The sequence below is a fragment of the Charadrius vociferus genome, unplaced genomic scaffold, assembly GCF_000708025.1.
Source record: "Charadrius vociferus isolate BGI_N301 unplaced genomic scaffold, ASM70802v2 scaffold67, whole genome shotgun sequence".
Taxonomy (NCBI): Eukaryota; Metazoa; Chordata; class Aves; order Charadriiformes; family Charadriidae; genus Charadrius; species Charadrius vociferus.
This window is the reverse complement of record NW_009649485.1, coordinates 462,652-489,930: the sequence shown is the minus strand read 5'-3', so window position 1 is coordinate 489,930 and position 27,279 is coordinate 462,652.

Here is a 27,279-nt window from a genome sequence, read left to right as displayed (position 1 = left end):
AACTGAAATTAACAGCACATCGTGCCAACAGTGTTCACTCTCAGAGTGATCAGACTGATGTTTATAGCTGATGCCCAGGCATGGTGTGCAGAGAGGCTCCTGCTTATACTCACTGCTGTAACACCCACGGGCAACCAACTTTGTTACTTGCCCCGTTGGAGGGTCGGAAGTGGAAAAGCACAGTGGGGTCCCACCTGCGGGGAGGAGCGGACAGGACAGGTGACCCCAAACTGACCTACAGGGTATTCCATCCCATCTGCCTCACACTCAGTATGAAAGCTGAGGGATCAAAGGGTTCAGCTCTCTCTTTCTTCAATGGCCAACATCTGAGGAGGACTCTGTCTGTTCATCTGCCTTTGATCCCAACCCTGAATCCAGATCCGGAATCTACTTCCCGTCCAGACTGGGACTTCCCCAGTGCCAGCCAGTGACGTGATCGTGCTCCTGGGAGCTTGATATGGTTTTGTATATATTTCATTATTTTCTTTTATTTTATTATTAATATTTCATTAAAGTAGTTTAGTTCCTTCTAAACTCATAAGTCACTTTTTCTTCCTCTGCCTCTCTCTTTGAAGAGGGGTAGAGGGGAGCATCTGTTGGTCCCATCTGGGGTCCCCCACGTCCCCAGTAGCCAATTTGGCCTAGACCACGACAACCATTAACCTGGCAATGCCTGATTTTGCTCTAGATGATAGCTATGCTTGTTTGGACTGTATTATTAGGGAAAAATAAGGAAAAGGGAAAAGAAAAAGGCTTTTGCATCATAAATCCTGATGCATCATAACTGAATAGAGTTCTTTCAAGTCAGTCAGAATGTATTTAAACAAGCCGCTGTGGTAACAGCACAACATCAACCACTTCAGACGTTCCATTTCCCAAGCAAAATAAGGCCCTATCCAACTTTTGCTGGATATGTCATTTTAAGAATCCAAAAGGCCTTAATTGAATTAGAGCAAATTTTAATGGAAGTTTCTACTCATTTTTTTTTAAACCCAAATACATCCCATCTTTAGGGCAAACTCAAAAGATTACGAAGGCGTGTGATGGATTTGAAGAATTGCACCAGATTTTCGTAGAAGTCTGAATTCAGTTCAACTTTCCTGATATGGATCAACTCCTTTAAATGGTGGACTCAAAAGAAATTCAAATAGATTTTGGAGCACCCACCTGGAACCTAGCTAGATCTCTTTGGCTTCTCTTTGTGCCTCTTGCCTGACCTGTTGAACTAGTCTGCAAGCCCAAGTGTTCAAACAGGGGTTTGGGGGCCTTAAGAGTGTGGTTTCGTGAGAGCAGCACATGCTCTTTTCCCCTCTGTACTCCTACAGGAGACGCACGGTCCTCGTGGGTTCTACTGCTGTCCCCTGGGGTCTGAGCCAGCCTCCAGTTCTGCAGTCTCAAAGACTAAAATGGAAAAACTGACTTTGGGGGGCAAAACTTTAGATCCAGTTGGAGACGTTGCTTAGCTACGCACAGACATTTACATTTGTATTGCCTGTCAAGCAAAGAAAAAAGATTAATATATTAGAGTAGCAGGAATAAAAACGCACTTTAAGGGAGGTCATCTAGTCCAACTCGATGCTCTGAGGCAGGCTCGTCAAAGCATGTAATACTCCTGCCAAGTTACATGTTGTTCCAGCCTGTTCTTAAAAGACCTCCAGTGGTAGATAATCCATGTTTGACAATGCAGGCCAATGGCCAGGGCCATAGCGGAGGATACTTCCCTCACACCAACAATGGTCCTTTCTATTATGTTTTGGCAAATGCAGAAAGGAATGTCTTCTATCTCGTAGATCAGGCTAATTCCCTTGCTTGGTTAGTTTCTGTCAGCTGAGCTTTGAAGATACCAAATAATTTCAGTCCTAGGAGAGCATTATGAGCTGTTCTCTGATGAACACATCATCAAGGACAACACTGTAATGGGTTTTTAAATTGTTTCCCTTAGTCATAAGCTTAAAATAAAAATTAAAAAGAGGCAGAAGAAATAGTACAAGCATTAGACAACTGTAATAGGAATGCTTAGGGACTGTAAAAACCAAGGGAGAACATAATTACAGACCATGTTTCACTGAAAGTGTGAGTCACCGGAGAAGACTAAAAAAGTGCTTTAAACATATATATTCAGCTTTCCAGCTGATAATAATAATTAACAAAAGAAGCCCAAACACTCTGGAGCTTTTCTCCTCAAATACCTCTGATTCCTACATCCAGAAATACAAATAAAAGACCACATCATCAGGTAGTGTAGCAGAGTATGCTGATTTACCCCAGCTGTGAACCTGCTGCTATAGCTGCAGAGCATACAGACTTGGGACAAAACATACCTGCGAACCCAAGGGATGGTGAGAAAGATGAATATGTTGGGCATATGGCTTATATTTAAGTGGTGCATGAAATCCATCAAGCTGGGCCGCCTGTGAACAGCCTCGTATCCCAGCAACATTGGGTGTGTTGTTAATCTTAGACAGCAGTCAGCAGAGGTATTTTCAATAAAAGCATATTTGAAAAGGCCATTTTTAACCACAGTACACCTGTCTGCATCTATACGAGGTCATTGGCAACTCAGTACGTCATAGCATGTCATATGTTCAACTATTGAAGTGGGTTTAGCTTGAGATCCTAGCTACGTATTGCAAAGATTACAAGAAACAGCATTATTTCAGACATGCAAGTGATAGTACAAGTGTAGAAAGCAGCATAGGTTAGATTTTTTATTTTTGCCCAGGTCCTAACAATGGGAAGGAAGAGCAAAAAATGACATTATGTATTTGGAAGGTGGAGGTCAAGGTCACAAGCCTTGTAGCTAAAGGAAACAGATGTCTGAAAACTCTGCCTGTACAAATACTTCTGCACAACTAATTTACGTCCTCCCGGCTATCGAGTGGAACCCTCATGCTGCACTCCCTTCTTGCATAGCACGTTCCTGCATCACAGCTCATAAAGCCACAGGCCAAAGAAAACGCTACAAGCCTAAAAATGCTTTACATAGACAAGACACAAAAGTTCTTCTTGTGAAAGACACTGCTCATAACAAAAAGTAAGGCAGTCTGCCTTACACCTGCCCGGTGCAGCTGTGACTTTGGATAGGGCATGTTGCGAAGTGGTTAAAGCTTTGGGGCTTTTACATGCACCCACTGCGTTCAAGTCTTGCGCAAGGTTGGTTCCCTAGAAGGCGATACCACTAACATTGCATTGGATGGCAGAAACTGATCTTTCCTCATTTGCTCTTGCTTCCCTGGAAACTTTGGCCACAATTTCTTCACTCCTTTTCCTTACAAATTGCAGAAGAGATGAACATATATTATATTCTGTGTAATATTCCAGCCCGCAAGGCTGGCCTACCCCACACATTCCCTTCATGTCGACTCAGTTGCTGCCAGATTACTTGCATCTCTGCTGATGGTTTCTGCTGGGGGTTATTTTGGTATGTAATGCTGTCTGATGCAATCTGTTGTAAACTTACATCAAGACCTGAAAGTTATCCTACAAGCCGTGCAGTGAGGATCCATCATACCAGAAAAGTTTCTTGGGATTATATGTTTTTCCTATCAGCTATGCTTCAAATTTACTCTTTCATGGGTATCCCATACCTGCTCAGGCACAGAAAAGGATAATACTGTAATATGAAATCAGGACAATTCCCTACTTGCATATTGCAGGAACAGAAGGGGAAATCATACAACATGCTGTAGTTTCATGGGCTGTAGTGGAACTCCGAGTCTTTTCCAGCAGAGAACCTGCTGCATTGCTCTGGAGAACCAGAGACAGGCTGAGAGGCACATCAGGAGGTCTCTAGTCCAACCTTCTGCTCAAAGCAAGGTCAACATTGAGTTCAAATGAGTTCACTTACCTGAAAGTAGTCTTCACTTAGTCTAGGGTGTTACTATAACTTAACTAGACTGACACACATCCAGACCATAACTCTTCAAGTCTTGGGTACAAGGATGCTGTGAGAGGCTGGGTGAAAAGCCTTGCTGAAGTCAAGATACACGACACATATTGCTCTCCCGTCATCAACAGATTCAGTCATTTCATCACAGAAGGCAATCAAGTTGTTCAAGCATGAGTTACCCTTGGTAAACAGGCTATTCCCAGTCACCTCCTTCACATGTCACATGCCCAGAAATGCCTTCCAAGAAGACTTGCTCTGTGATTTTTCTAGGCAGAAGTGAGGCTGACTAGCCTGGATTGTCCTTCTTGCCCTTTTTGAGGATACCCACAACACTTGCATTTCTCCAGCAGCCAGGGATCCCCCCACACAATCTCCACATCCTTTCACAGATGCTAGGCTGGGTCCTTGCAATGGCTTTTCTAAATGAGCTGTAGAATAAATAAATGCTTCACTTTTAGAACAGTTATTTCATTAGGAGATGGTAAATTGTTTCTTGCCTTTCGAAGTTGTTCCTTCTTTTGTTAATGCCAATATTTTTTATCATACCTTTAAGAGTCCAAGACTACGTCAAAAGAAAATTTTCCATCCTGCCTTCATCTATTTGAATAGAATAATTGTTTGAAACTCCACCTCAGAAGCCAATCACATAGCAATATAAAGCAACTACACTTTCTTAGCATCATCTTTCATTAATTAGAGCTGCCTAATGCAGCAGATTGCTGCTTATATACTGACAAGCTCATCTATCAGCAAAAAGGAGAAGATGCCAAGCAAACACATCACATAAATATATCTCCATCAAACATCAAATGTTTCCTTCAGCAGTTTGGAGCTTCAAAACTTACATGACATCTGAAAGCGTAAGAAGACACAAAAAAAAAAATTTATTCAAGGTAAACAGCTGTGGACAACACCCGTATAAATACGCTCCAGATATGAGAGCACATATGTGCATTCGCATATAGATACACACACAGAGGAGCAGCCGTAGCTGTAAGCGGAGGCAGTTACCTGTGGCACCTTAGTGTGCAGAGGGACAGCATTGCCTTCCAGGGCAGTCGGGCTGCTCTGCCCATGCCTGAGGACAACCTGGTGGATGAAGGAAAGGCATGTGGAGGGGAGTCCAGCTGCAGAGGCAGAGCTGTGGAAAGAGCCTCTCCATTACCACAGTCTGAGACACTTTTCAAGTCTTTAATCACCCTCAAGGAAGGCTTGTACAGCAGGAAAAAGAAGCAGCAACCCCAACATACCCCGTCTCCAGGCAAAAACTGCTCGCAAGGCATGGGCTCGCTCCTAAGTCCTTTTGTCATGAGTTTCCCTGCGGCCCTGTTTTGCCTAGCAGCTGAGATCGGCTTTGAGCTAGTTCTACACAAACACAGATGACTGCTTTTTTATAAATAAGCAAAGATATTAACATTACTCCAAATAACTTCATTTTGTTGCAGAATAATCTCTTCCCTCCTTAGCTGCATGCCAGAACTGTCTGAGACGTCGTAAGTAATATAAATGCTGAAGCCATCTTTATGGAACTGCCTAGAGATATCTGAATTAATATGACTCATGCTATTATGTGCAGTTAATTTTCTCTTCAATTGCTTAAATTTTTTTTATGTAAAGAAGTTTGTACATTGATTTCATAATTATTGCTGTTAATTTTCTACCTAAATGAAATGTCTTTCTTTCTGCCCATTTACATGGGATATCAAGGTGTAGTACAGCAAGTAATGAACCAGCTGTTATCAAGGAATAAGACACTGCTTGGTGCCTGTAGAACATTCAGCACCTCACCTACATTTCACATCTCCTATAAAGAGGAGGAAAATCTGCCACAGAGCGTACAAGATTTTTACCCTCTTCTTACTACCCTGTTGTACTAGGATGGACGTGGAACACACAAACACACACAACCCTTAAAATCTTAAAAAAATGTTCTAGTTACACTTCAAATGTATGGATTTTTTTCATATTTCCCTTGGCCTGAGGGTTAAAATCTCTGGTTTGAAATTCTAGCTCCAGCAAGGCCAACGGGTAAAGGCCAACTTTAAGACTTTACCATGTCTCTCTTCTGCTGAGAAAAGTAAAACAAAAAAAAAAATCTGTTGATATCCAATGACTTAACGGGTCTGTATTGCTGTTGGATTTGCACGGGCGCCCATGTACACATAGATGTTGTCTGTATACGCATGTAAATACAGCATACATACATACAGATGTGTACTGATTAACACTCTCAACAGTTAAAATCTTCCAGCTATTGACAACAACTCAGAAAAGGTAGTCGAATTGCTTAAATTAAGTCACTAAAGTTTAAGCACAAGCTGCTTTTTAGGATTTTTTATTAATATTACAAATTCACTTTAAAAGCATTGCAGAAGTCTCATGACATGCCTGGAAAGACATCATCATACTGGTAAAACAACCTCAAGATGCTTTTGTGAAAACCTGTACTTTACTGTGTCCCTCAAGTACCATTATTCCATGAAGATAATGTTTTCATAATGTAATTGCAATTCTATGATGTTACTGTTATTGCATTTTAATAACACATGTTTAACTGTGTAAGACAATGAACAAACGCACTGTGAATAGCCATGGCACAATAATCATATTCAAGGCAATTTTCTTCATAAAATTTGAAAAAAATGTGGAAACCCGATTTTACATAAGTTAATTGCAGTGGGAAAAAAATTTAATGGGAGGCATCAGAATAGTGATACAGTTAAAACACAATAGTCAGCAAGGCAAATTATAGACTTCTTTTAAAATTAATATCAAACACCAGTTGTACAAACTAAATATGTAAATGTCTCTACTGAAATTCAGCTGTTTTCTTAAAATCAAATCTACAGACTCCTCTTTGGAATATTATTACACACTCCTTTGTGCTTTTGCCTAGCAACAAGCCTTCTGGAGCTGGGTGCTCTTGGGAGTGACGCTCTTATTACCAAGACAGACCATCTCTTCACATCCCGGTTGTTTTACTGGGGGGGGGGAGGCAGTCCTGTTTCAGGTTTTTCTCCACACTTGTTCTGTCTGAAACGGTGGGTGAGGCAGGGAGGCTACCGAGCCGTGTGCGGCTGATGTTAAACAAAAGGCGGTGAGATGTGTTCTTTGCTTGGGGTGTAACACTGTGACTGTACTGGGAGCCGTGTGGAGAACGTGGTATTCCAGGAGTCCACAATCCTGAGTGGGCCGTCTCTGCTCTGCTGGACCTCCTAGTTCAGGCTTGAGAAGCCCGTGTGTTATTAATGTAACTTCTAATATCTTTGGGAAAGGTAAGCTATACATGGATCAAGGGGTGGAACGTTGATCCTGGCCCAGACAGTTGGAAGTTTAGGAGCTGGCGATCCCCAGGACAGTTTGAGCCCGGCAAGCGCAGGGCTTTAATTAATTTGCGGTGCTTCATGCCTGGCGTGGCTCCCAGCCTTGTGTCGCGCCACACACGCCCCTGGCTGCAGGACAAACTCCGCCAGCTCAGGGGAACGGAGGAGCCTGTGGGCAGCTCCTGCTCAGTGCCGCGGTTGCGCCTGGCCTTGCCTTTGACTGAAGTTCCAGCAAGAAGTTCTTGTGAGAAAACCCTCTAGGAATAGAGATTTTTTTTCTTGTAGGAAAATTATATATCAGCTCAAATGACCAAAAGGGAGCATGGACAGCATCTGCTCTGCCCTGCGCAGTGCACCGGGGGAAAATCAATCAGGGCTCTGTCCGATGCTGCATGAACGTGGGGCACCCAGCATCCAGAGGGACCTAAGATTCACTTGCTATCTGTGCTCTTATTATTATTCCATCTTATTAAAGCAGTTATCTTATTAAGCTATTTGTTGTCAGGCCTTTCTCACTGAGATCCTGAAAGAACGCTGTGCCAACACTCTCACCTCGCCACCACCACCACCCCCTGCGCAGAACAATAACCAGTACCAGAAGTAATCAGCTACTTCCAATTATGTTCGACCACCTCACTGGTGTTTATTCAGTCACTATACATATTCACCATATCAAACTTGCAGTAGAAGCCAATTTTCAATTTTCTGTCATTGTAGAGTTGTACTCATGATTCCACAGTATCATACATGATGTGATTGTGTTTACTGGCAAAAGCTGTCTTTTAAATGATGACCAATGCACCTAACGGCTTTAATGTATTTATAGGAATGAACAAAGGCCTTAGACCCAACCTTTGCTCTCATGTTGCCAAAGGCTATCATTAAATTTTAATTGACAACCTGAATCTGCCCCAAGAGATATTTCTTCATCTCTTCCAAGGACTTACAGGGTGCTGTTCCTTGGGCCTAGCTTGCACTCACCCAGACCTGGAAACCACTCACAGAGCATTTGGGTTTTTGCCAAGCTAACTCAGACCCTGGTTCTAGAACGACGAGTAGCATACCTAACCTTTGTCTGAATCAAAGGCCTTTCATTTTGATACAGTGGATTAGAATTCCTGAGGAGGATGGTGGTCATTCCCCACGGGGAGGGCTCCCACCTGCACTAACACTTCCTACAGCTCCAGTCTAAACAGAGACAACCGTTGACTAGTGGCCTCTGACCTTGCCCTGCAGTGGTGAGGTTTCAAAGAGCCCTGCGAGGAGGAGATCTTTACTGTTCCAGCCTACATCTCAGCAGAAAGTGACCCACTGCTGGAACCAACCGTGAGCTGTGCAGTTGCAGTTGGAACCTGGGGGTTTCCCCTGTCCAAGGGGGAAAGAAAGAACTGGCAGAGGAGAGCACATGCTAAGGCATTTGGCCCTGGAGGTGTTCACTGAACTGCCTTTACCTCTCCACAGACACCACCTCTTCCTGAGTTGCCCAGGGCTCACATTTCCATAGGACCGCACATTTCCATATCGAAGCACTATCTCCATGAACCATCCTAACGACATTCTGTTAGGCAAAAAGCAGAGGTAACAGAAACAGCCATTATCATCTTATAATGCATCCTGTTTCCTATTGAAGAGGGAGGATAAAACCATCTCAAAACGGATCCAGCCCTAGACTACAATCGTCATTTCAGAACTGAAGATGGGGGCGTTCATTTGTCGGCTGCCACCCACAGTCTCTGTGCCTTCCATTGTGCGTTCCTGTTTCAGCCTATACATAAATAAATAGGGAAGATAGCAGAGAGCTATAATGTTGCTTCAGGTTGTGCTTCTGGACTTCCATTTTTCATTTGAATATTAAAATCAGGGTTTATTACTAACTGCAGAGAGAATATGATACACACACTGGCTGCAGCGTTTGAGCTCTTCCCACACTAAGCATCTTCATACCCTATTTCAATACAACGAATCTTTTTTCCACAGGACTGTTGATAGAAAGAACCTCATCTCTGGTGGTGCTATGAAAAACATTATGCTGCCACAAAGTTATAAAAATATTACTGTGCAAGGCAGATGGGCCAAACATAAGCAACTCTTCACACAGGGCTGCAGCGCAGTTGCCATATCCTGTGCAAGCATACGTCTTCTACTTTCGTTCTAATCTATAGCTCCCTAATCTTAAAACAGCACGTACTTTGTAAGGAATAAAGACCTCTGCCCTCCACTGTGAGCTAGCTCTTGTGCTCAGAGAGCCACGGTGGAAACATTTCCACCGGGCCTACAAAAGGGATTGTTCCCTCTGCACAGATAGAGAAACTATTTAATATGCTCCAGAGGATTAAAGAGAAGGTAAAACACTGGGGACAGAGAAGACATCATGGGAAGCTGGAGCAGGCAAAATAGTGAGTGGCAAGGAGGGAGATGGAGGAAACAAGATGGATACTCTGAAGTACTATCACGTTGAAAAAAAACCCAAACCCACACTAAAACCCCCAACAAAACAGAAAACCACAGCAATACAGACTTTAAACATGGGGGTTTTTTTCCAATCAGGCTGTGAAGGTACATGGGATGTTTGATACAGGCAGTATATTTTTATTCTGGAAGCAGCCGGGTTCTCCTTTCTGCTAGCGTATTTTACTCCTACAAAAGACTACCAGCTAAGAAGAGAAACCCACAGCTATAGACTCTATATAAATTAAAACAGTGAGAACTAGAAAAGCTGGAGTAGGCAGAGCCATTAAAGAGTAAGGCAAAGGAGATAAAACATGCAAAATATACAGCAGACATCAAATGTCTTTTTTTTTTATTTATTTAAAAGGAACATTTTCATTTTCTATCTTTTCCTGCAGTCTTGGTTCACGTTCAATGCACTCAGCAAAAGCTCGCTGCAGGATTTCCTTCAACTTCAGCACGATTTGGATCAGCTCACGAAAACATGTGTTCTCATTGTCATAAAAGGTGGACAGTACACGGGCAATGTAAGCAAGATGCTCACCCATACATCTACTGCTTGGAAATGGTGTTGGTAGCAGCTCCCTCCCCATGAGTTATTTCACTTTAAAAATCAAAAGTCTCTTTAAAGATGCATCAGAACGATTGCTCCGCTTCAGTGGGATTGCATTAGCAGCTGCAGGAATATTGTCCGGCAGCCAGAATACACAGCTATTTTTTGTATTACAGTATTATCTAGCTGGGATATAAATATTGGGCGGGAGAGACAGTTTATGTCTCTCTCCCTGGCATGTCTCAGTATATATATTAGTGGGAAAATAGCGAGTTGTGTGCCTGGTTGCTTCTCAAATCACTGGCACCATGAAACAATAGCAAAGTGAGAAACAGTGTTATCAAAGTTAAATATGTCTGCACTTGACTCAGAACCTTTTCCTGGTGGCTGTTGGTCTTTCCAGTAATGTGTAGCTGCTTTTCACAGCAAATTTATACTGAATTGTGTTTGAAGAGAATGGCTGGAGATACTGTTAAGCTTCTAAAGAAGAGAAAGTTGTATCTCTAAAGCCGAACGGAGAGATAGAATACTTTCTTAATCTGACTCCCCTTTTTTGAATTCAGTTGCCGGCTCTACAGTTGCGTAACAGGAAAACCTGTCCAAAAGCCTACAATAGTATGCTAGAATCATACCTTGAGAGACTAACCCAAAGTATCCTCAAATTGTACTGTGTACTGGCCTGGTTACCTTTATTAAGAAGCCTTTTGTACCCTTTGAGTAATTTCTGAAGGCAGGTTTCACCATACTCTTGATTTCTGGCTTCTAACTTATGCTGGGAACACTGAGAGTAGCTTTCTCGTTCCAGTGCAGATCCAGACTTTTCGGCAGGGGCAGCAATATCAGGGTATCCGATGGCCTCTGCGTACAAACAGCTTATTGTCCTTCTTCTCCACAGCCCATTTGAAGCGATGGCACAACAGGTCCGGCGGGAGGGAAAGCCTGAGAGGCTCTGTGGCACTGCTTGCCCCGTGTCCCAAAGCCGGAGGGCTGTGGTCGCTGGCTCTGCTCTGCTCCAGGGCACAGGGATGGGGGAGATGGTCTCCTGGCAGAGGGGCAGCAGCTTCCCCCACAGCCTGCCCTAAACTGCCCGTGTCCTGCGCCTCAGCACTGACCCCCTGTTACTTATGGAAACACTTTTATGACTTTCTTTGGTTGCAGCTACTTAACCAGGGTTTAACTCGCAAAGCAATTTGGCTCCTTCCTCCAATTACCTGAGAGCTTTAAGAGATATCTTTGTTAAAAGCTTTGTGACAAATGTAAATTAAACAAATCGGCCATTTTCAAATCCTTTCAAAGAATCAAAACAGGTTAAGGAACTGCAACATGCTCTTTTTGCTGGTTTGGCTCCATGGGGCTCTATTATTTTCAAGTCTTGTGTAACTGTCCTTAATTATACTTTCAATTAATCTCTGGAATGAACAGGAATACTGTCTACAGTGAGGTACACCACTTGAAAGCACAGGCAATAATTTCTTGGGATTGTTACTACAACATGGTAATATAGGCATGTTTTTTGTATTCTGAGCAGCATCAGGACAAAGATACTGAGACCACTGACCAAAGATGCCCTTTCCTTTCTGCTTATGACAGATTTATTAAAAAAAAAGGGGGGGAAAAAGGAGAAAATATATTGTGGATAAACTGACAGATAAGCTTTGTATCTACTTACCGGATTAAATTTCCTTTAATAAAATGAAGCTGTTTCAATAACAGTAATAAAATCCTAGAAGCTGGTTTCCAATAATTCATCACATATAATAGTGGCAATCTCTATTTTGCATTGTTTTCTTTATGACTTGGATAAATACCACCTGGCAGCAGGGTGTTGCAAGTGTTGGAAGGATTAAAATTGTGAACTCATCTTCAGGTTTTGCCTGAAGGTTACCAAAGAATGGTCAATTCCTGGAAAGCCGCTTTGAGAGCACATTGGCCTCACCTCTCTGAATAAAAATGGACATAAATATCTCATTTAGTTGCCTAATGACCTTGTTGTTTCGGAGAACAGAACAAGATGGATCTTTTCACATGCTAGCTCATGCACATACCTCTTACATTTTATCATATTATATAGATGCTTATAAGCCTCCACCAAAATAAAAAAAAAAAAAAAAAAAGTGCTTGAATATGTCTAGTCTGAAAAACAGCTAAGAACACTTAGAAATTTAGTGCTTTTTTGAACCAGGATGTTAAATTCCATCTTGGTGTCTGAATCGTGTGGGCTTTGATACTGCAAAGGCATCTGACATAAAGGTCTCAAAGCTGAAGCTTTCTGGAGTTTGAATTATGGTCTTTTTTTTATGCATTAAGGCAAGAAATGTTTGGAACATACAGATAATCAGAAACTGGCATCCCTCAAATGAGGATAAATTTGAACCCTTAGTTTTCCTACAATATTCCCAGTCCATTGGTTTGGAAAACAGCCCCGGTTTTAAGCACTTGCTTTCCATCCTCATGCTAGGTTTGCTAGGTTTGAACATAATGCACTTTTAAGCAGGTAAGTGACAGACCAGTAGCAATTAAGTACGTCAGAGCAGTTTAATTTCTCACATTTTGTATTTCTCCTGGCAGCAGTCGTTTAAGAAGGTATATGTTCAGAGTAATAAATAATGTTTCAGTTTCCATACAGCCAGCACCATCACAGAAGCATTTGTTTGCTGAGCAAACTCGCAGTGTTGCTTATCAAAATAGTGATTAACCATAATTGCTAGCAGTAATTTAAATATTTAGGCCATACTGTAAACTAGGGCTTTAGAACATGGTGACTAGTGCATGGAGCAGTCAGACTAAGGAGTCCAGATACAGATTTTCATTTCATCTTCCTGATTGGTCTTTATAGGCTACAGATATGAAAAAATCACAGAATCACAGAATGGTTTAGGTTGGAAGGGACCTTAAAGATCATCTCATTCCAAACCCCCTGCCATGGGCAGGGACACCTCCCACCAGCCCAGGTTGCTCCAAGCCCCGTCCAACCTGGCCTTGAACACCTCCAGGGATGGGGCAGCCACAGCTTCTCGGGGCAACCCAGACCAGTGTCTCACCGCCCTCACAGGGAAGAATTTCGTCCTAATATCTCAATCTCCCCTCTTCCAGTTTGAAGCCATTTCCCCTCGTCCCATCTTTACATGCCCTTGTAAAAAGTCCCTCTCCAGCTTTCTTGTAGGCCCCTTCAGATACTTCAGAGCTGGAATAAGAGTCTCTCCCCAAGGTTCTGAGATTGCCCAGTGTGTTGGTATGAGAATCCATTATGCTTACATACTACCATTAGGGTTTCTCTTCTGGAATAAAACCCAAGTGCCTAGAAACGCAGCATGCAGCAATATCCAAACCACAGTTGCCCTGGCCCCAGCATTAGAATGTTTCCTGTCTCTCAGTCATTGATTACCTCTTGTTTGTATATCAATCCTGCAGAAAAGCAACGCCAGAGAGAAAGATGAATTCGTATCTCACTCTTTCTGCCTACTTAGGAAGTCAGAAAAATGATTTGGTGGTGCTCAAGAAGGAAATCCTCAGAAGGGACTAATGGCTTCCCCTTTTATTGTAACCCTTTTACAATCCATCACACTGACTTGTAGATTTAGGGCTTCACTTAGACCAGCTGCACTGCAGAAGCGATTCACATATAATCCTACAACAGAGACAGCTCTAGCCCAAAAGGTGACATTCTGCCTGCATCCATGCCTTAAAAACAGCCTTCCCTGGAACTGTGGAGGCTGGTGGTGTGTAAGAGCACAGGTCTGCAGCTGAGGGCACCTGCATCCCGCTCCAAGCACAGATGTAGCCTGTGTTTAGTCACTCGAAGGTCCCTTAGGAACCAGAACCAGTAAAGAACTTGTATTCAGCAATACTTCATCCTGAAGCACCTGATCCCAAAGCAAATCTGGGGATTCTGTGTTTGGTACCTAGCTGGTCTATCAAAACGGGACTCACAGTAGCCAGCATGCTGGGTTTCCTTTTGGGGCCCACTTTCATGAGTAGGCTTGGCTTGCAAATGTTTTGAAATAGCAACTTTTTCCTCCTTCTGTCCGCAGACAATGTAAGAAGTCACTCAATTTCATTTAAGATCCGTAGCCTACACACCAGAATGCAGTGGTGTTTCCCTTTTAAACTGTAGCAGTGTAGTTGTTAGACTACTTAGCTATGTTCAAGTCCTTTCCCAGTTAGGAGATGTTCAAACCTGTGCCGCAAAGACCATAACAATGTCTTTCACACTGTGTTAGTTGGGGTGTTCAGCACCTCTCACGCTGAAGTCGTGCCACCACTACTGGAAAAATTTGCTGGATCGGAGGAAATGTGATTTCAGATTGGCTTTCCCTCCACTGCCCAAAGCACCCACTGAGCAGCTCCATGCTGGGCTTAGACCTTGGACCTCCCACTTCTGGGCATAACTCCAAATTTTTATCTAGAACTACCAACTTGCCTCCTCTGAGGACCATGTTTTAAAGTAAAGTAACATCTTACCCCTGCACTATCAAGGGCTCCCAGTCTTGTTAATACAAACCGCACATGCCCCTGCGGTAGATGGGGAACAGAGATCTGTCCTCAGAGCCCTCAGGGAGATGAATTAACCAGACTTTAGGTTTCAGTCTGGCTTCAGCATTAAGATGCTCGCTGGGAGCAGTTCTTGACTTTAGGTAGAAGCACAAATATTGATGTTAATCTCTAACTAGTCAGGGGGGTTAAAAATCACATTTTTTGGATCTAAACCCCATCTATCTATGCCCCATTTAAAACATTATTTATGAGTCCCAGTTCATTTCCTCCATACCTCAGTGTTCCAGTTTATAACACTGGACTGATGCTCAATTTCTTCATATGAGTAATGCGAGCATTAAAGAGATGTTTGCAGGGCAGTTCAGCAGACGGCAGAAACCGACACAGCAGAAGAAGTTTAAAAAGTAGAAGATGCATCTTAATGGGGCAGTTACCCTAAACTCACATTCCATGTAAGCTTCTCACAAAGCTTACAACAAAAGCAGATACCAATGAATTGAAACAAATGCCCTGTAAACACAAAGATGTTTCTATATATGTGGGGTATGCAACTGACATTTTGATGTTCTTGATAGCTTTTTTCTTTATTTCATCACCTATTAATGACTTACAGTTTAATTCCCTGATTATTATATTCTAAGTCAGAGAAGATTCCTCACATCTAGTGCAACCAGCAAGATTTAATAAGCATACAAAAGTCACTCAGCAAATAAAAGAAAAGCCAACAACAAGAAATAATTGCAAGCATAAGCACCTGATGAAGTGAAAACATGGCAACACAATGCTAGTAAACTGGCTACACTGGAAATTTTTTTGATATACTGCATCAAATATGCAGTCAATAGAAGAAACAAAAAGCCAGATGGCGCTGCTTTCTTTAGGCAACAGGTCTCTAAAGAACAAATGGCTTACGTGCATATGTATTCTTGAAGGTAGGAACCAAAAGAAAAAAAACATTCGCAATGTATTTCTGCTGGTCTGCCAGTAAAACACCCAACATAAATCTGTGTTTCTACAGACAGCCAATAACACTCAGCATAACTGCAGAGGGGAATGAAAATCACAGGTGGAATGAAAGTGCCTACAAGTTCTGCTGAAAGCATTCAGCGCTTCCAGGTCTAAGATGATTTTAAAAAATCCTTATGTATCACATTTAATGGTTTCAGTCCAGTCTAGTCTATAGGCTGATTGTTTACCACATCCCAAAGCTGTCTAGTACCTTCAATGTCAGTTTTAAAAGCAACACCAAAGACTTAAAACAAAACCAACTATCTTTCTAAAATATATGCTCTGGTTCAACCACAAGCTACTGGGCAAACTGTAAGTGGTGCTGAGTGAAATTCAAGCAAAATGATCACAACAGTGATTTCTGGCCTTGAAATAGACATTTGAGGTGAAGTTTCCTCTTGCAACTTTCACCGTGTCTCAGAAATGAACAGCAATCAAATTGAGCAGGTATCATTTTTAAGTGATCCAGACCTAAAGATTTCATGTGTTTTCCTCAAAAAAAACCCAATTATATTGTCAAATTCTTAGCTTTCAAAAAAACTTCTGACAATGAACCTAGCAAAAAAACAATGTGAGAGGGATGCAAACTGATATTTGTAAATTTATATATTGGAATGTTACCATGACAAAGAAACTACCAAAAAAACCCTGCTGATGAGCACAAGCCAGCAGTGTGGTCTGGCAGCAGAGACAGCAAACAGCATCTGAGGCTGTGTTAAGAGCAGCATAGCCGGTAGACCCTGGGAAGGCATTGTCCCCCTGTACTGCTCAGCACTCATGAGACCACCTGTAGAAAACTGCATCCAGTTTTGGGCTCCCAATACAAACACCAATAACCTGCAGTGAGGTCAGCACAGTGCCACCAAGATGGTCAAGGGACTGGAGCACTTGCTCTGTGAGGGAGAGGCTGAGGGAACTGGGCTTGCTCAACATGAAGATTTGAGAGGACCTCGTAGCAGCCTCACGATGCCTACAAAGAGCCCACCACGGAGACATAGCCACGCTCTTCACAACGGTGCCTCCTGGGAGGATGAGAGATAACAGATGTTAGCTGAAACAAGAAAGATTCGGACCATGAGGACAAGCAATGGAACAGGTTGCCCAGAGAATCTCCAACTTTGGAGGTTTTCAAAACCAGGCTGGGATAAAACCTCGGAAGCCTAAGGTCTGACCTCACACCTGATCCTACTTTGAGCAAAAGGTTAAACTAGCTGACCTCCTGATGCCTCTTTCAACTTGAATTATCCAGAGAATCCAAGAACATACAACTTCCAGAAATTCTAGAAAAGCCATCCTTAACTAGGCACTTTTACCATTTGATGAAAACAACCTCACTACTTGCACACTCAAGACTCATGGTCTCCTTTGTTGCATACACTAGTCACACTAATAAGCTTATTCTGCAGTATTTAAGTGCACATGTAATGCACATAAACTTATCCCAGTGCACACAGTGGGACCTGAACTCAGTCTTGGGAGTGTCCAACCAAACCCAAAGAGGTTCAGGCCCTACTGCTTATGCAGCCTCGATCCATTACAGCACAAGAGCGTAAAAAACTTACACTGACTGCTGCAAGACGATGATATCTAGCAAGGGTCACTTTGTTTTTTAAAAGACAGTAAAATTAACAAAATACATAATGAATGGGGATGGGCTGGACCTTGGCAAAGGAGTATCCTTGTCTGTTCTTCATGTCTTTCCTCTGGCCCTTTGCAGGGAAGGTACTTGGGGACCTCGGGAACCTCACCACTGCTCCAGCACCTGTGGAGCTGCTGCTCTCCCTTGTGGGAAAATTTTCTTTTCTCCTCCCTCCCTCCCCTTGTGAGCTGGGAACTACTCCTAAAAGCATGAGTCTGCAATACAAAAGAACCCTTTGAACAGCTCTCTTTTTTTCCTTTCTTTTTTTTTTTTTTTTTAAACTACATTTCAATAGCATGCATTGTTCTGTGAATTACGTTTTGGAGTAATTCCATATACAGAGGCCTTTTCATTTAACTGGATTATTCCTTTCATTGAATCACACTTGGCCAATAGTAGCTCTAGGGCCTGATTCTTCTCTTATTTACCCCATTGTTGACAAGCTATGGAAGGACATACAAATCAGATTCAAACCTGGTCAAGGACCTGGCATTTTAAACGGATGCATTCTTTATTCATGTTTACAGATAACCTCCTGCCACTCTGTCTTCTAGAGCACTGCAGCACCTCTGCTGGCAACATCTGGAAAATACATTAGGCTTGCTTTTTCTTTAAACTCGTTGTTCTGGAATGTCTTACTGATAATGTATCATCTCTGAGTATACATTTGATGAAAAAACTTAAAATTAACCTTTCAAAAATAAACATTATTTCCCAGAGTTTGCACATAGAGATTTTTAAATCATTCTCCATCTATTTTATGTAATAAAATCTATAAAAAGAACTTAATGAAGATGAAGATTCTATTGGCTAGAATAAAACAATGACAACACAGTTTGGAAATTAAGTTGCAACTGATTCCTGGTGTCACATTTGCTACCCAGATGTAAATCCAGCAGCTCTAAAGTCAATTACCTGTATACCCTATAAAAACACAGCACCACCTCTTAAACCTGTATATTACTTGTATACTTTGCAGCATGCAGCTAAGTTACACAGCTTCAGACACGTGCAAACACATGTTTTCTTAGCTAGGTACTTTACCAGCTAAGATAAATCATTAATGCACATCACAGTATGTATCACAATTTTAATAAAGACAACGTCCAAGCTCACCAGAACTTTCAGGCCAGCCTCACGATGCCAAACTTGCAACTTTATACCCCATCTCATTTCAGCTATACAATTTTTCACAACAACTTTTGCATAAAAATCAGGTGTGCTGTATTGTAGAAGTGTGTAAATATACACACACACATATGCTGTGGTTAAAAAAAGGTGCAGTGATTTTACTGGGACTTTAAAAAGGAGAAATAAATATACGGAAATAGACTATGCTAAGCTATTTCAGCCTGAAAATGTAAAAGTTATGAAGTCCTTAAGACTGAGGATAAAAATAGGAGCTTTATTTCCTCCTATTGAGTCTGTTCTATCCATACCCTTAACATTCATTTCCTATTTTAAATAAAAGGCTGAAACTCATTTCTCAGATAGCGTTGTGCAGTAACGCTTCTTGAAGAGTGGGTACCATCCCCTTGCAGGACAGGCAGCTGCAGCAATGTAAGCACACGCTGAAGCCGTCTTTCCAGGATGGAGTTAACAGAAAGCTGAAGCCAGCAGTGCCAGATCTCCTCAGGAAGTGTGCTTCGGAATTAGAGAACAGCAGAACCACCTGACAACCTGGCTGGCTGTCATCATCTGAAAAAAAAAAAAAAAAAAAAGGATCAACAGTGAGGAATGCCGGCATTTTTTACAAAGCACAGTTTTTTGCTCCATGGGCCAGGCTGGGGGAGCGTGCAGTTATCTATGTACACACGGTTGGTAATTAGACAGTGTGCTGACATGAGATGTCAAGTCTATGCAGATTTCTCTGGTTTCCAGATGATGTGCAGCCATGCTGCTGCTTTGGGCTCTACATTCAGATGAAATGCAGCCACTTTTGGATGCTTCGTCAGTGCAGCGCAGCACCCTAGCCACCTCCCTCCCACGGGGAGCCAAGGCCACCCAGGCCTCCTTCTCCCTAAAGCCATCCAGTCTAACTAATGTCTGTACTACAGTCACGCTAGCTGCTTAAATCAACAATACAAAGCACTTTAGACTATGCGAACATCTGTTTGCACAATGCAGAATAGAGCAGTTAAGGGGTTTATTTGAGTGTACAGCTAATTTGATGTGTACTGTGAATACAATGCACTGTACAGAAATGTGCCAGTGCGTGAAGGACAGCAAGCCCAGGGGAGGAGAGCACTACAGTAGGGAAGAGCCATTTACGTAATGTAGTACTTGCTCTTTGCTCAGAAAATTAACTGCCTTACACTTCTAAATGCATCAAAAATTAACACAAGAGTACTGTTAAATTGAATATCCTGGGTCACAACATTTTCACAAACTCCAGACATCCCTATTTTAATGCTAAACCATTTGCGTAGATGTTCCTGCATATTCCTAGGTAGGAGCTTACTCATTTCCTTCTGGCACAAGTCCAATGCTGCTTGAAGCCTTCTTTTTCTCAAAAAGTCTGTTTCAAGTATATGTGTGCCAAGCAAGCCAGCACATCTTAAGCAAAAGAATATTCTTAGTCACTACTTTCACAAATTTTAAATCCAAAATGGGCAATTGTGATTGCTGAATCTGATCTTCTGAATAACAGAGGCCAGAGATTTCCCTATGTGATGCATGCATGAAGCCTACAACCAGTTCTATGTGAACAGGCAAAATGTCTCTCCAGAACCTACTGACTAGGAGTGAAGGGCACCATCACTTCCCTCGATCATTGGCTTTTCATGAAAGCTCATAGTAAATCAAAATATTCAGGTCACTTTCAGAACTTTGATATTGCCATAACCATCCATGTATCCTTGATTCCTGCGGGCTGCCAGGCAGACCCACAATTTAAGTTATTCCGGAGCAATTCCAGCCACTTGCAATGCAACTAGGCTATCATATAGCGGACTCAATAAACCTCCTTACCCCTGTGTGATGCAACGGTAATTGTTCATGAAACGGTTGTGCAACCTGTTGTAGGTGACCCTGCTCTGGCAGGGGGGTTGGACTAGATGATCTCCAGAGGTCCCTTCCAACCCTAACCATTCTGTGATTCTGTGATTCTGTGGTTTCCGAAGTAGCAGAGAATTAGTTATCTGCCTACAATGCAGAAAGCTGCTCTGTCATACTGGTATTATACAACCACAAATGTAAACCCCTCTTCCCCAGACACTTGTTATTGGCCCTAAAAATATTCTAATGGCCTGCTTCTGTGATTGTGTAGCCGTAGTAGATGTACTGCTACAACTAATTCTCAAATCTAAACTTTACTTTGACAAGTTTCAGCTCATCTAAATATCTTTCGGTGAGTGTGCCCAACCAACTCCTCCATCCACAACTGTCTCTAATATTAGAGACGGCTGTAGCCATAACCCAAACCAGTTTTAAGTCTGTTTTTTTAAGCACTTTCTCTCCAATGCATAGCCTTGTCCAGATAGTCAATTTAGACTTTTTTTCACAGAATTCACAGAATTCACAGAGAATTCACAGAATGGTTAGGGTTGGAAGGGACCTTTGGAGATCATCTAGTCCAACCCCCCTGCCAGAGCAGGGTCACCTACAGCACGTTGCACAAGACAGCGTCCAGGCGGGTTTTGAATGTCTCCAGAGTGGGAGACTCCACCACCTCTCTGGGCAGCCTGTGCCAGTGCTCCACTACCCTCAAAGTAAAGAAGTTCCTTCTCATGTTAAGATGGAACTTCCTGTGTTCAAGTTTATGCCCATTACCCCTCGTCCTATCACTGGGCGCCACTGAAAAAAGACTGCTCCCATCCCCCTGGCATCCTCCCATTAAGTATTTGTATGTATTAATAAGATCCCCCCTCAATCTTCTTTTCTCTAGACTAAAGAGACCCAAGTCCCTCAGCCTTTCCTCATAAGAAAGGTGCTCCAGTCCCCTAATCATCTTCGTTGCGTTCAGTGTGTATGTGCTCGATCACCATGATCACATCAGACTGTCAAGCCTTACCTGCCCTATATTGCTCCAGACTAAGTTGCAGTTTGTGGGAAGTCAGTAATTTTGGAACATAAATATTGCAAAATAGCTTATGGCTCTATGGACTTAATAGCGTCATTTAAATATAGATCTGCTAAAGCCACGGTACGCAACAGGTCAGACCTAAATTATGTATCATGACCCCCAGACACAAAACGAACTACAGGAGATTAGCTTGCAGTGTCAGTTACATCACTGGGTATGGCCAGCTGCAGAGAAGTAATTCCATACAGGCACCCATTCATAATAGAAAAAAGCACCATTTCCATATGCATTATGAAGTTATTTTAAGCAGGTTGCCTTGCTGGGAACTAGCAGACAAAAGCACATGAAGCAAAGGCTGATTTTAGAGAGATGAATGGAAGATGCAGGGAAGATGCTAAGCTAGATGTTTGTCAGGCCCTTCAAATCTCCTTTGCTTTTTCTCCAAATTAATGCTTTGATTTTTTTACTCACCCAATTTTTCTTTCAGAAGAGAAAGTGCAACAGGTGTCTTGCCCATAAGTGGAGAATACCTCTCTCCTGCATCCCATCCTATCATCCACAGAGAGCACCATGGAAAGTCCTGTTTGTCTGTCTTCTCCCAACTCCCAAGTAGTTCACATAAACACAAAGAGCAAGCATCAGGCAGGAAATTATGACAGGACAGCACAAGAAAACAACTAAATGCATAATTCAGGTGGAAATACAAAGGAAAAAAAGTCAGTTTCTTTCCTAGAGTTCACACCTATCAGGAGTCATGAACTAAGAAGGTATCAGATACTAACAGCTAGCTATTTTTTTCAATGTTATTTTCATTAAAATCAGTCAGGCATTTGGAGCAAGAACCGCCTAAATTAAGTATTTACCCTTAAAATTATTTCTAAAACACCATGATTTTCTGCAGGGTATAACTCAAGGTTTGAAGGAATAAGAGGAAACAAAAAAAAAAAGCAAGAAACAGCACAAAATAATGTGCCTTCACTCCAAGTAGTTTCAGTGATAGGACACATGCTCATCTCTTCCCAAAACAAATAAAACAACCAAATTACACATATCTTATAGTAGATAGAAAGGAGGGGTTTTTTTTGTTAAGAATAGATGCCAGGGCAAAGAACTAAAATTTCATGTATATAAATCTAGATGCCAGAAAAAAAAAATCAGATGTGCCAACGGAGGTAGAAGGAGATTATAAAAGGTGATGTCGTTGTAACTGCCACAGAGTACCAGTCTCTGTATCCATATTAAATAGCTCAAGCAGTCCCATTTCTTCATCCTAGTACCCTCCTCCTTAGATCCTTCCCTCAGTCTATATTTTTGAATGACTGATCTGCTTTTCCCATAGAGAGATTATACCAAATACCTTTTTGTTTACTTGAACTTGTGCTCTAGTTAGGAAGTACCAGTTTGCATAATGACTTGTTTTTATAGTGACCACAAATGCCAGGTACTACCATGCACTTTTTATTTTAGGCTTCTTTGGATTGTCTCTTTGGCCACATAAAGAGTATTCACTCAGAGAAAATGAATCCCTAGATTTAAAAACAAACAAACAAACAAACAAAACCACCAAAAAATCCCTCCCCCAAACCAATCAACCAAACAAAAAGTCTTGAAATTTTAGTGAAAATGCATAACATTGTCCTTTCTAGTTAGGTTTCTTTAGGGTTCTGGAGTCATTCTGTGCCTGTCACATAGTCATCACAGTGATTTTGAGGGAAAAAAAAACAAACCAGTTAATAACGACAAATGACTTGAGAGTCTAATACACACTACAAATTAATTTTATGGCTAAGATGCAAAGATGCAGTGCAACCAGTCTTTTTTGTCTTGAGTATTTCCACCCAGGTTTCAGCGGCTGTTCTGGCAGTGGTCCCCAGGACCCTTGGTGTACCTTCCAATATCTCCTCTGCATAACACTCACCAAAAATCCTGACCCAGACTTATGTGATAACACTTGCAGAGTTCTCATTTTATAATGACTGTGCTCAATTCTGCACACAAACAAGAATGACCTACCACACAGTATTGTCTTGTTGCTTCATGACGTAGCTGCAGACTGGTCACATCACCAGTCTATTACCACTCTTGCCACCAGCCTGCAACTATTTTTCTATAGGGAGCTGCTTTTCATAAGCAGCAAAATATAGATTTATTTGTTTATTTTCACATTCACCTAGAAGAACTAACTGAAAGGCTGGATAACAGGAAAATTTATTGTTAAAAAATTGATACTGAGCTGACGAGTGTAACAATATAAAGATGCAAGTGACTGTTTCGGACTGTATGTGAACACTGGCTCACGGGCCATTTCAGAAACTCAGACTAAGCTGTTTCTCAGTTTCACTGAAATTACACCCATTTCCCAAAAGATTAACAACAGGTGCTACTCTCACAGATGTTTCTGGCACGTGACTGCGCAGTACAAATGTAAGTTAACACAGAGAAGGAATAACTCAGTGCTATCACGCCAAAGTGTCACCTACAGAGAGCAGATCTCTGATTTTTTGCATTAAGGGCAGAACATTTTTACTAGAGCGAATCAAACCTTTACAACTGCCAAACAAGTTCATCAAAATGCATTTGCAAAGAGCTACAGAAGATGAAGAAGAGGCAATGAAAAATATCACAGTCGCTGACAATGTCGCTGGACACTCGCAGCCAGAGAGAATTCCGACCAGTTTTTCTCAGGGTCCAAACACCGTGGCCATTACAGTCCAAGCATGTTTAATGACAAATTATCTGGTAATGTGTCTGATAAAGGCTAGCCTAATAGAGTGCATTATTGAAGTTCGGCTGCTACCAACCCAAAAAACTAAAGAAAGCATTGTGCTTTTTCCAGCCTTGGACTTGTTAAGCGACAACATAGTGTGGTTTCTAGCTGTAGTTCAAAGTGCCTCAGTACCACCTTGTATTGTGCTTACCCTTCGACAAAAGAATTGTGCCCACCCTGGACAGCTGTAACACCACCTACGCAATTAATACGCTATTCCTGTCCGCTGGAAACATTGCAGGTGAGAGTTCAACAGAGTACTGGTTCAAAATAATGCAACAAATGTGGTTTTTTTTTTTGCTTATGTTCATTCTTTTACTGTATGCTCTCCTCAGCCTAAGAACAAGAGCTACAAATGTATCTTCGCTCTCATAATACATTGTTTCTTCCATTTTCTATGGACTATGATGACAAAACTTTGTTTCTCTCTCTAAATAAGTGTTTTAAAGCCCACTGTACTAAGGAGAGGCAGAGAAGGCCACTAGGAATCAAGACAGATGAGTATTTCCTATAAAGTCTAATGAAATAAATGTTTGCTGTGCAGTTTGTAGAGACATTAACTTGCCAGTGTGTACTGTGTCGAGGGGGTATTATGAGACGAAAGTTAATGACCAATTCAACACACTCCTGAGTACAGTGAAATGTGACCTTTAGCATTAAAAATGCCTAACTAAAAATGCCTAACTTGTGCTTAATTTGTGCTCAGCCACATCTGGCTGTTCACATGCTTCTGCATGGACTCCAAAAATGGATTCAGTCACCAATTAAGTCTGCCTTAGCAAAAAATCCCTGTGAACTCAAAAGTCAGCTACATGAAGTCGGTGCAGTTTGACGCCAGGGTGAACATGAATTTCCATCAAACCCCACTGGAGAAACTCCAAAGGACTAAATAGCACAGAGACTCATAAAACGTTAAGGTGGTTGCCACAATCCCACTCTCACAGCCGCTCAGTAGCTATTGCATGTTGGAGAGGTGTGCCCACCTGCCGCATGGAAAAAGCTGTGGCGATATGCTATATGGTAGAGGTTTTTATTCAATGTGTCACAATCCTTAAGCCTGAGTTTGCGTTTTTGGGCAGACCCGCTTTGTAGGGTACACTGCCGTACACGACCTTATAAATAACCTTCTGACCAGTGCAGCTGGAGGACCTGCTGGAATGGACTGCAGGTCCCTCCCTGCAGACAGGGCATGGTCTTGGTGTGTGTCTGTGTTATGGTTTGAGAAAGCCGTAACCATTTATTGTTGTTGAGACAATCCTTCTATCAGGGATGACCCCTCCCCACACAGGAAGGGGAACAGGGAAAAAACAAGGAAAACCTGAGGGCTGAAATATAAACAAATTTAATAGAATAAGATTAGATAATTAACATTAATAGCACTAAAGAACCAACATTGATCCCGATACCAATACAGAATATGCAAAGATTATCCTCAGCCCATTCTATCCATAGAAGCTGTGCACTCCCAGCAGTGACAGCCAATGGGGGACACTGTGAGCGCTGCGGCTTTGGGAGAAAGGGACAGGCTCAGGGCTCCGGCACTGGGGCAAGGAGTTCTCAGGATGGCAGCCATCAGGGGAGAGAGAGAACTCCTCAGCAAACTTTCTAATTTCTATGGAATGTGCCGTTCATGGTATGAAATAACCCTGCTGCCAGCTTGGGTGCAGTGCCCAGGTCTCGCTCCTCCTCATCCCCACACCTGGCGAGCTCGAAAACACTGAGACCTTGAAACCTGCACACCATAGCTGGCTATAAAGTCAATATTTTCATAAATTCAGACACTGGAGTCTTTTAAAAGGGCAGTTTTCCCAGGCATTAGAAGGGAAATGAATCCTGTGTCGCTCAAACCAGGACAGTCCATGAGACTCGGGGTAATTCCCAAGCACCATGGCTATAAAGTGAGGACAGCCAAGTGCGTGGGCCTCCTTTCAGCAGTGGCCCCTTGCAACCTGTTCACAACTGCAGGTCCAACAGCTTCGTATTTGTTGCACTAAGTGATACAACTGGCACCTGCCTCCACAGGAGCGGCTTATGTAAAAATTCTATCTTGGTGACAAAGGAATCAGTAGTAATGCTTCTACATCGTCTCTCTTTACACAAGGTCTAGCAAAAGGCCTTTATACCTTTTCTAAAAAAAAAATCAATTTATTTGCATTTACATTCTGTATGCTCATTTATATTCTATATTTGTGTTTACATTCTGTAAAGAGAATATCACAGAATCACAGAATCACAGAATGGTTAGGGTTGGAAGGGACCTCTGGAGATCATCTAGTCCAACCCCCCTGCCAGAGCAGGGTCACCTACAGCACGTTGCACAGGACAGCATCCAGGCGGGTTTTGAATGTCTCCAGAGTGGGAGACTCCACCACCTCTCTGGGCAGCCTGTGCCAGTGCTCCACTACCCTCAAAGTAAAGAAGTTCCTTCTCATGTTAAGATGGAACTTCCTATGTTCAAGTTTATGCCCATTACCCCTCGTCCTATCACTGGGCGCCACTGAAAAAAGACTACTCCCATCCCCCTGGCATCCTCCCATTAAGTATTTGTAAGTATTAATAAGATCCCCCCTCAATCTTCTTTTCTCTAGACTAAAGAGACCCAAGTCCCTAAGCCTTTCTCCATAGGAGAGATGTTCCAATCCCCTAATCATCTTCGTTGCCCTTTGCTGGACCCTCTCCAGCAGTTCCCTGTCCTTCTTGAACTGGGGAGCCCAGAACTGGACACAGTACTCCAGATGCGGTCTCACCAGGGCAGAGTAGAGGGGGAGGATGACCTCCCTCGACCTGCTGGCCACACTCTTCTTGATGCACCCCAGGATGCCATTCGCCTTCTTGGCCGCCAGGGCACATTGCTGGCTCATGGTCATCCTGTTGTCCACCAGGACTCCCAGGTCCCTCTCCACAGAGCTGCTCTCCAGGAGGTCAGCCCCCAACCTGTACTGGTGCATGGGGTTATTCCTCCCCAGGTGCAGTACCCTACACTTACCCTTGTTGAACTTCATAAGGTTTCTTTCTGCCCAACTCTCCAGCCTGGCGAGGTCACGCTGTAAGGCAGCACAGCCTTCTGGCGTGTCAGCCACTCCTCCCAGTTTTGTGTCATCAGCAAACTTGCTGATGGTACACTCTATCCCTTC